The sequence below is a fragment of the Canis aureus genome, chromosome 2, assembly GCF_053574225.1.
Source record: "Canis aureus isolate CA01 chromosome 2, VMU_Caureus_v.1.0, whole genome shotgun sequence".
Lineage (NCBI taxonomy): Eukaryota > Metazoa > Chordata > Mammalia > Carnivora > Canidae > Canis > Canis aureus.
The window spans coordinates 2,450,300-2,456,819 of NC_135612.1; the positions used below are offsets into that span (position 1 = coordinate 2,450,300).

The 6,520-nt window shown below is 39.7% G+C and overlaps 1 long non-coding RNA gene across 1 annotated transcript; it reads left to right on the plus strand.

Annotated features, from left to right (window-relative positions):
* Nucleotides 1-3,053: 3,053 nt before the first annotated feature.
* On the plus strand, nucleotides 3,054-6,252 carry LOC144289996 (uncharacterized). The gene is made up of 3 exons (XR_013357882.1): nucleotides 3,054-3,417; nucleotides 5,676-5,805; nucleotides 6,007-6,252. It is a non-coding gene; the product is annotated as an uncharacterized LOC144289996 (long non-coding RNA).
* Nucleotides 6,253-6,520: the final 268 nt, after the last annotated feature.

Genomic DNA, 6,520 nt, shown 5'->3' on the forward strand with positions numbered 1-6,520 from the left:
TGTGTACTCAAGGCTGATAATAAGTCTTTCTCTTCTCTATGTTGGTTCTCAAGTTATTTCCAGCAACATTATCCAAAACAGCATATCATAAATCCTGCGACAAAATTAAATGACAACATGAAGATACTTGAATAATAAAATGCCAACACAGAGATGTACCAAGATTCAATATAAACTGCTTCCTATTAACAAATTCCCAGAGAGAAGAGATCAGAGATTAAATTTACTTGCAAGTTTAAATCCAGAACATTTAAGTCCAAAAAAGTTAAACTTCAAAATCAAATTTTCTTGCTCTTGAGAGTTAAAAGCTCAAAGTCCTAGGGGCCTCCTCTCAGCTTTTCGTTCTGTTCAGTCTCAGTCAGAGGCGTTCTTAATGCCTAGCGGAAACTGTGTGCTGCTCTGCATATTCCAGGCAAGGTTACGCACCTAAGAAGAGCACTTCATTTTTCAGACCAGACAGAGACTCAGGGTTCTCTGAATAAAAAAAGGGTGGGGGAAGAAGGATGTTGGCCATCTATGAACATAATTCAAGAAAAATCTTGCTGGTATTTTCAGATACTATGTCATTCCTGGTATTTTAAAGCACTTGTACTCACTGCCCGCAAGTCCCAAAATTTGTTCTGAAAAACAAATGCTTCCTTATGAGTACCATGCCCATCAAAGCCAGAGCATGCAACTTTTTTTTTTTTTAACAAATGCTTCCTTAAAAAAAGAAAAGAAAAATAAGAAGGAATTCTTAGAAAACAAAATTGGAAAACTCTATCTTTATCCCTCTTTTGGAGCCTATTGTGTATTACCATGTTAAAGATTCTAGAGTAAAGAAATGTCTTTATCTGAGAAAACAAAATTTGCATCAAAAGCTAATAATGTCACTGTGCATTTACCGTTATCTATGGGAGAGGAAGGAATCTATCTGCGCACACTGCCTCCTCTCCAAAAGAGTAGCGCTTAAGATATACTTGCCTTCCCAAAGTTTAGAAATTTGCAAAGGTGGCCCAAGGTCTGCACTTTTGGCAAAACATATACACCATTACTGTAACACAGAATGGAAAATGCCAACTCACACTCTTCGTGGAGCGGCAGGGTTACAGAAACCTGCTGCTTAGGTGCATTAGGATACTTTGACAAAGAGGGTATCGGGTCAATGGGAGACACAATTAGGTTTCCAGGTACAAAAGCATGTAGGCCGAGAAAATCCCTTTTTAAATAAACCCTAAATTTCTTCCCTTTCTTTTTAGCAAAACTTTCCTAAACTTCTTTGCAATCTACCTTCTCTAAGATGAAGCTCCTATAGGACAAGTTGGTTTGCTCTAGATTAATACTGACTTTGTTTGCGTGAATCTCGTTCTCATCTTGGTATTGGTAACACAGGGAAGAGGCCTGTAGTGAAAGCAATCAGGAACGAGGCCTGCACAGTTCAATCCTAGCAATTCCCGTGTCCCTTTGACCAAACCACCCAGGGTCCAAAAAGCACACATTCTACAATCGGCAGCTCACCTTCCTGAGCCGCTCTGCTCTTTTACGTGTGATCTTGAATCTATGCATATCCTTTTGGATTTGCTAGCTTATTACATCCAATTTCACCCGATGAAATTCTCTATATGTGTATATCAGAATATTACCAAATAAAAGGAAATGAGCTTAAAGAAGTCAGTCTTTTTAGTCGAGAGAACCCAAACTTTTTAGTAAAAATTATCACTGATTTTCAATGATATATATAAGTTGTGTCATATATACAAATTAAATATATGACATATATGTTAAAAACTATATGATATATATGTTATATGTATGTGTATTTATTATTTAGGATTTTTCTAATATATCAGTGATTTTTTTTTTTTTTACAAAATCAGCTATAATAGGTTAATGAAATCCATATTATCTGGTGGTAAACATTTTGACCTATTTTTATTAGTCCTATAACAACAACAATGTATATTTCTAATGTATTTTTTAAATTCCAGTTATCCTAATAATAAAACCTGTCTTGGTTTCATATATTTCCTTACAAAGATCTTTTATGTATATAAGTTCTTTCAAGCCTTAAAGCAACTCTATGAGCTAGTGTGTTATTGTTCCCATTTTATAAATGGTAAACTGAGATTTAGAAGTAAATTTTCTGTACTGCACATGGGGCTCAATCCCAGGACCCTGGGATAATGACCTGGGCCAAAGGCAGATGCTTGGCCTACTGAGCCACCCAGGCATACCCTCCAGATATTTAATATATGACAAATCTTGGATTTAAAAACAAGTCTGATGACTCTTAATTCTTTGCTTTTCCTGCAAGATTCACTAAGACTAAGAATTTTAGGGAATCATCACTATCAACACATTATTCAGCTAATGCCTTAATAATGCCATATAACAAATTACTCTAATAATACCATATAACATCACTTTTAAACTTCAATATTCTTGACATTTTGTGCCAGGTAATTCTTTGTTGTGGGGTCTATTCTCTTCATGGTAAGAAGTTGAACAGCATCCAAGGTTTCTATCACTAGAAGCCCTGTGGTACACAGAATAATAGCTGTCTAAACATTCCCATATTTAATTCCACAACCTATAAACATGTTACCTTCGATGCAAAGGCCTTTGCAGATATGACAAAGGTGATGGCATATTATTCTGAGGATTGTATTTCATTATGTAAGATTTATCTTAACACACTGAAGAAGGAGATCCTCCTGTTGGCCTTGAAAAGTAAATAGTCCTATTTTGAACTGTCTAGAGAGTGAGTCACGTGAGAAGGAACTGCCTGTGACCTTTACGGCCTGAGATCATTCTTCGGATGACAGCCAGTAATAAGCCAAATGAAACTAGAAGTAGATTTGTCCCTAGCTGAACCTCCAGATGAAAACACAGACTCTATACTTGGCAAACTGTTAAGACAGCAGAGAACCAAGATAAGCAATGCCCACGATCTTGACCCATGGAAACCGTGGGATAATAAATGTGTGTTGTTTCAAGTCAATAAGTTTCTGGCAAGCTGTTATGCAACACTGAAAATTAATGCACCGTGACAGTGAATAAGACATGCCTTAAGGCAATGAATGGGGTAGTTCTGGCAGGGAAAGCAAATCAGGGCCCAGAGTTAGTGTCTGTCCTCATGAGGACACCGTGCGTCTCTTCCACGATGGACGTGGGCCCATGTAACCAGCTGAGTCCCGTGGAGTAACGTGCTATCAGAGGACGTGTGCTATCAGAGTGTCGGTCTGCTGTTGACAGGTTGGGGCACTCAGCAGTGGCTGTAGTCTAGTCAGCCTTGGTGAGTGGAAATCTGCGTCACCGAGTGTGAAGATAACCTCTAACTCCAATACAATGGCTACTTCGTGAGTCGACTGGACAAGATGGTGGGGGGTGGTGAAGGAAGAGGCCTGATATCCTTAGGAGAGTCCACAGGAAGTCCTTGTAAGTCACACTGATACACCTGTTCCCCTGGTCTTTCCCACCTGTCTCTTTGCTCACCATGTGCCTTCCATCTTGAAACCCTCCCCAGCTTTCTTTCTTGTCAGAAAATCTACACTTGTTTCAGGGTCCATGCCAAATTTGACTTCATCTTTAGAATTATTTTTATTTAGATTTTATTTATTTTTTTCTCAAGGGACACACACAGAGAGGCAGAGACACAGGCAGAGGGAGAAGCAGGCTCCATGCGGGGAGCCCCATGTGGGACTCGATTCCGGGACTCTGGGGTCATGCCCTGAGCCGAAGGCAGTCGCTCCACCGCTGGGCCACCCAGGTGTCCATTCATCTTTAGAATTCATCCTGACAGTTTTCTCTCCTTGGAAGTCTCCTAGCATATTGTACCTACATCAGTGTAAACCTTAACCCCTATCAGTGCGGAAGCCCCCTGACATGTTGACTATGTCTCCAGCATTCTCCATGGTGCCTAGCACAGCATGCTTTTCCTAATATGTGATCGAAAATTCATTTTGAGTATTAAGACTTAACTTCAAGAATTAATTCACATCTTTGCAGTAAACTGACATTCATCTCCAGTGTGAAAATCACAACAATGCTAAATATTTGTATTCCTGTGAAAAGTAAACACTGAAGAGGAAAGACTTCCTTTTTTCCCTTTCTTGTCTTTGAAACAATTTTTCTCCTTTTTATGTGAGAGCCAAGAACACATATTTAGTTTCCTGCCTCTATTTAATGCCTAAGGCATTCTAATAGAATCACAATAGTCCTAGAAGGAACTTTAAAGGGTAAAGTAAGGCACTCTCTTATTCCTAAATAAAACTGCAATTAACTCTGCCTAGAAAAAGGAATATATATATATATATATATATATATATATATATATATATATTCTCTTAAGAATGTGCTCTGGAGAACTGGATTAGAAAGGGAAGTCAGAGTAGGAAGACTCAATCTTTCAACCCTGATTAACTCCCTTCTGTTCCCACAGTTCCTGTCTTTGCAGCGATCCTCCCTGGGATGCCTTCTGGCATTCTCGACGAGAATATGCTCAAGAAGATAAATGTTATTTTTTTCTGATAATTCTGGTTGTTATTTTCTGCCACAATTTAGAGGGAATGGAATTCTCTTTGTATTCTTTAAAATAGTTCCCAGGCCCACGTCTCCTTCATCAGCATCAACCACTAAACAGCAGCAATTTTTCATTTGGGGTAAAGTCACTTCATAGAACAGCCATTGAGGTAAAACCAAATATTAGAATGTGAGGACCCTAGGACTTTAAGAGGTCTTCTAATTTATTCGTCTGACTTCAGGTATGAACACACAATCCATCACAAGGGAGACTCTCTTCGGTTTCAAAATTTTAGGGGAAAAAAAAATTCCAATCTCCCTTGTCAGTCGATTTCCAACTTCATACAACGGGCTATGCTGTTTCCTGGTGTGACGGTGGTTGACATGGTTTAGTTGGGCTTAATGAAGTGGGATTTGTTTTGTTCCTTGACAATCTCCTATTAGAATAATAATTACAGGATAATTATAGATAGGATAACCTAATTATCTTGGAGCATTTGTTTCCTAACTCAGTTTCTTCATGCTCAGAAATCATGCTTGTCCACTCTTTATTTGGTGGACGTCTCTGATTCATCTCTATGTTTTTCCTCAACCCCCTGTGGACACCACCAGGAGGAACAGTGTAGAGGACTCTAGTAACTCAATGCACTTTCCTCCTTGCCAGTAATTCCAACTTTGCCCTTCTCTTCCATGTATGCAGCCTCCTAGTGTTGGAGTCAAGTTTCAAACTAGATTCAAATGCTATGATCACAAGTGAATTAGCTGTTCTCCTCTATGGTCCTGATGCCCTTTATGCTTGCTCCTCCTAGATGACATAGGTTTTTTAGGTACACGTCTGTTTCTTATATGTATTAAAATACAAACAGTCAAGAACAGGAACCAGGAGATTGCCTGTCTAGGATCAATGCTCAATATAAGTGAAAATGCAAAGGATGCATAGAAGAAAGGAAATTAATTTAGAACTGGAGCTGTTCACAAAAAAAGATCCAGGTTGACCATACTTTACAAACGAGAAAGTCAGACAATAAGAAGTTAGCTGAACCAAAGCCATATGCCTATTCCTCAGAGGTTGGTTTGGGCAGTTATAAATCCAGGGGCACCCCATATCCATTCCCCCATGAACTTGGTAAGAGCACTCTGACCTTAGACCCTTAGCCATCTGTTTAAACTCTTAGGGGAAAAGGAGCTTCTCCTGTCTGGGAGCCTTGAGCCTGGGAAGATTCAGGGCAGGAGCTGCTGGTGCCCAGAATACACCATTTGGAGCCTGAGAATAAAGCCAACATGGAGAAGACAAAAGCTTGAAAGGTGAAGAGAGACTGGCTGCATGATGCTTCTATATCCCAGTCAAGACAATCATGTAATCATGTAGAATGAATACGTGTCTTTTTTTTTTTTTTTTTTACTCAAGTGCGACCTGGGCTTTCTGACTCCAAGGAAATCGTGCACTGCTTGAACTGATAACATCAGGTCATCTAACTCTCAACCTGTGTTCTTCTCACTCCCTAGGTATTGCCTGCCCCTCCCCAGTGCTGTTTTCCTTTTCCTTTATCAATCGAAGAACAAATCAAAGAACAAATCTTCTCCGGCAATTGTACCCTGAATAGGAAGCTTGTAGCTTCTAAGGACGACCTTGGTTATCTTTGCATGGCGCTGCATCTGATGGGTAGAAGGATTACCTCACCATCCCTGCGTAGCTAGCTCCCAATTTATCCATCCCCAAAACATGCCTGCTATTTAAAAAATAAAAGTACAAAGCTCCAATATTCCCAGAGCCTTCAGTCTTCATTCCAAATGTGCTCCAGTTTCTGTTTATTCAGAGTTGAAAAGCAGAGCCCTGGGGAGCCCTGGGTTCTGGTGCATACATATGTATGACCTTATCAATGCAGAGGCAGGAATTCTGTGCATCCAGAAAGCCCTGAGTCAGAGGTGGTTCCTAGACTATTGCTGGAATTGATTTCCTCAGGCTGTTAGGATGACTTCTGTGACCCTACTATTGTAGCAGAGAGGCTCTTATTTGCTC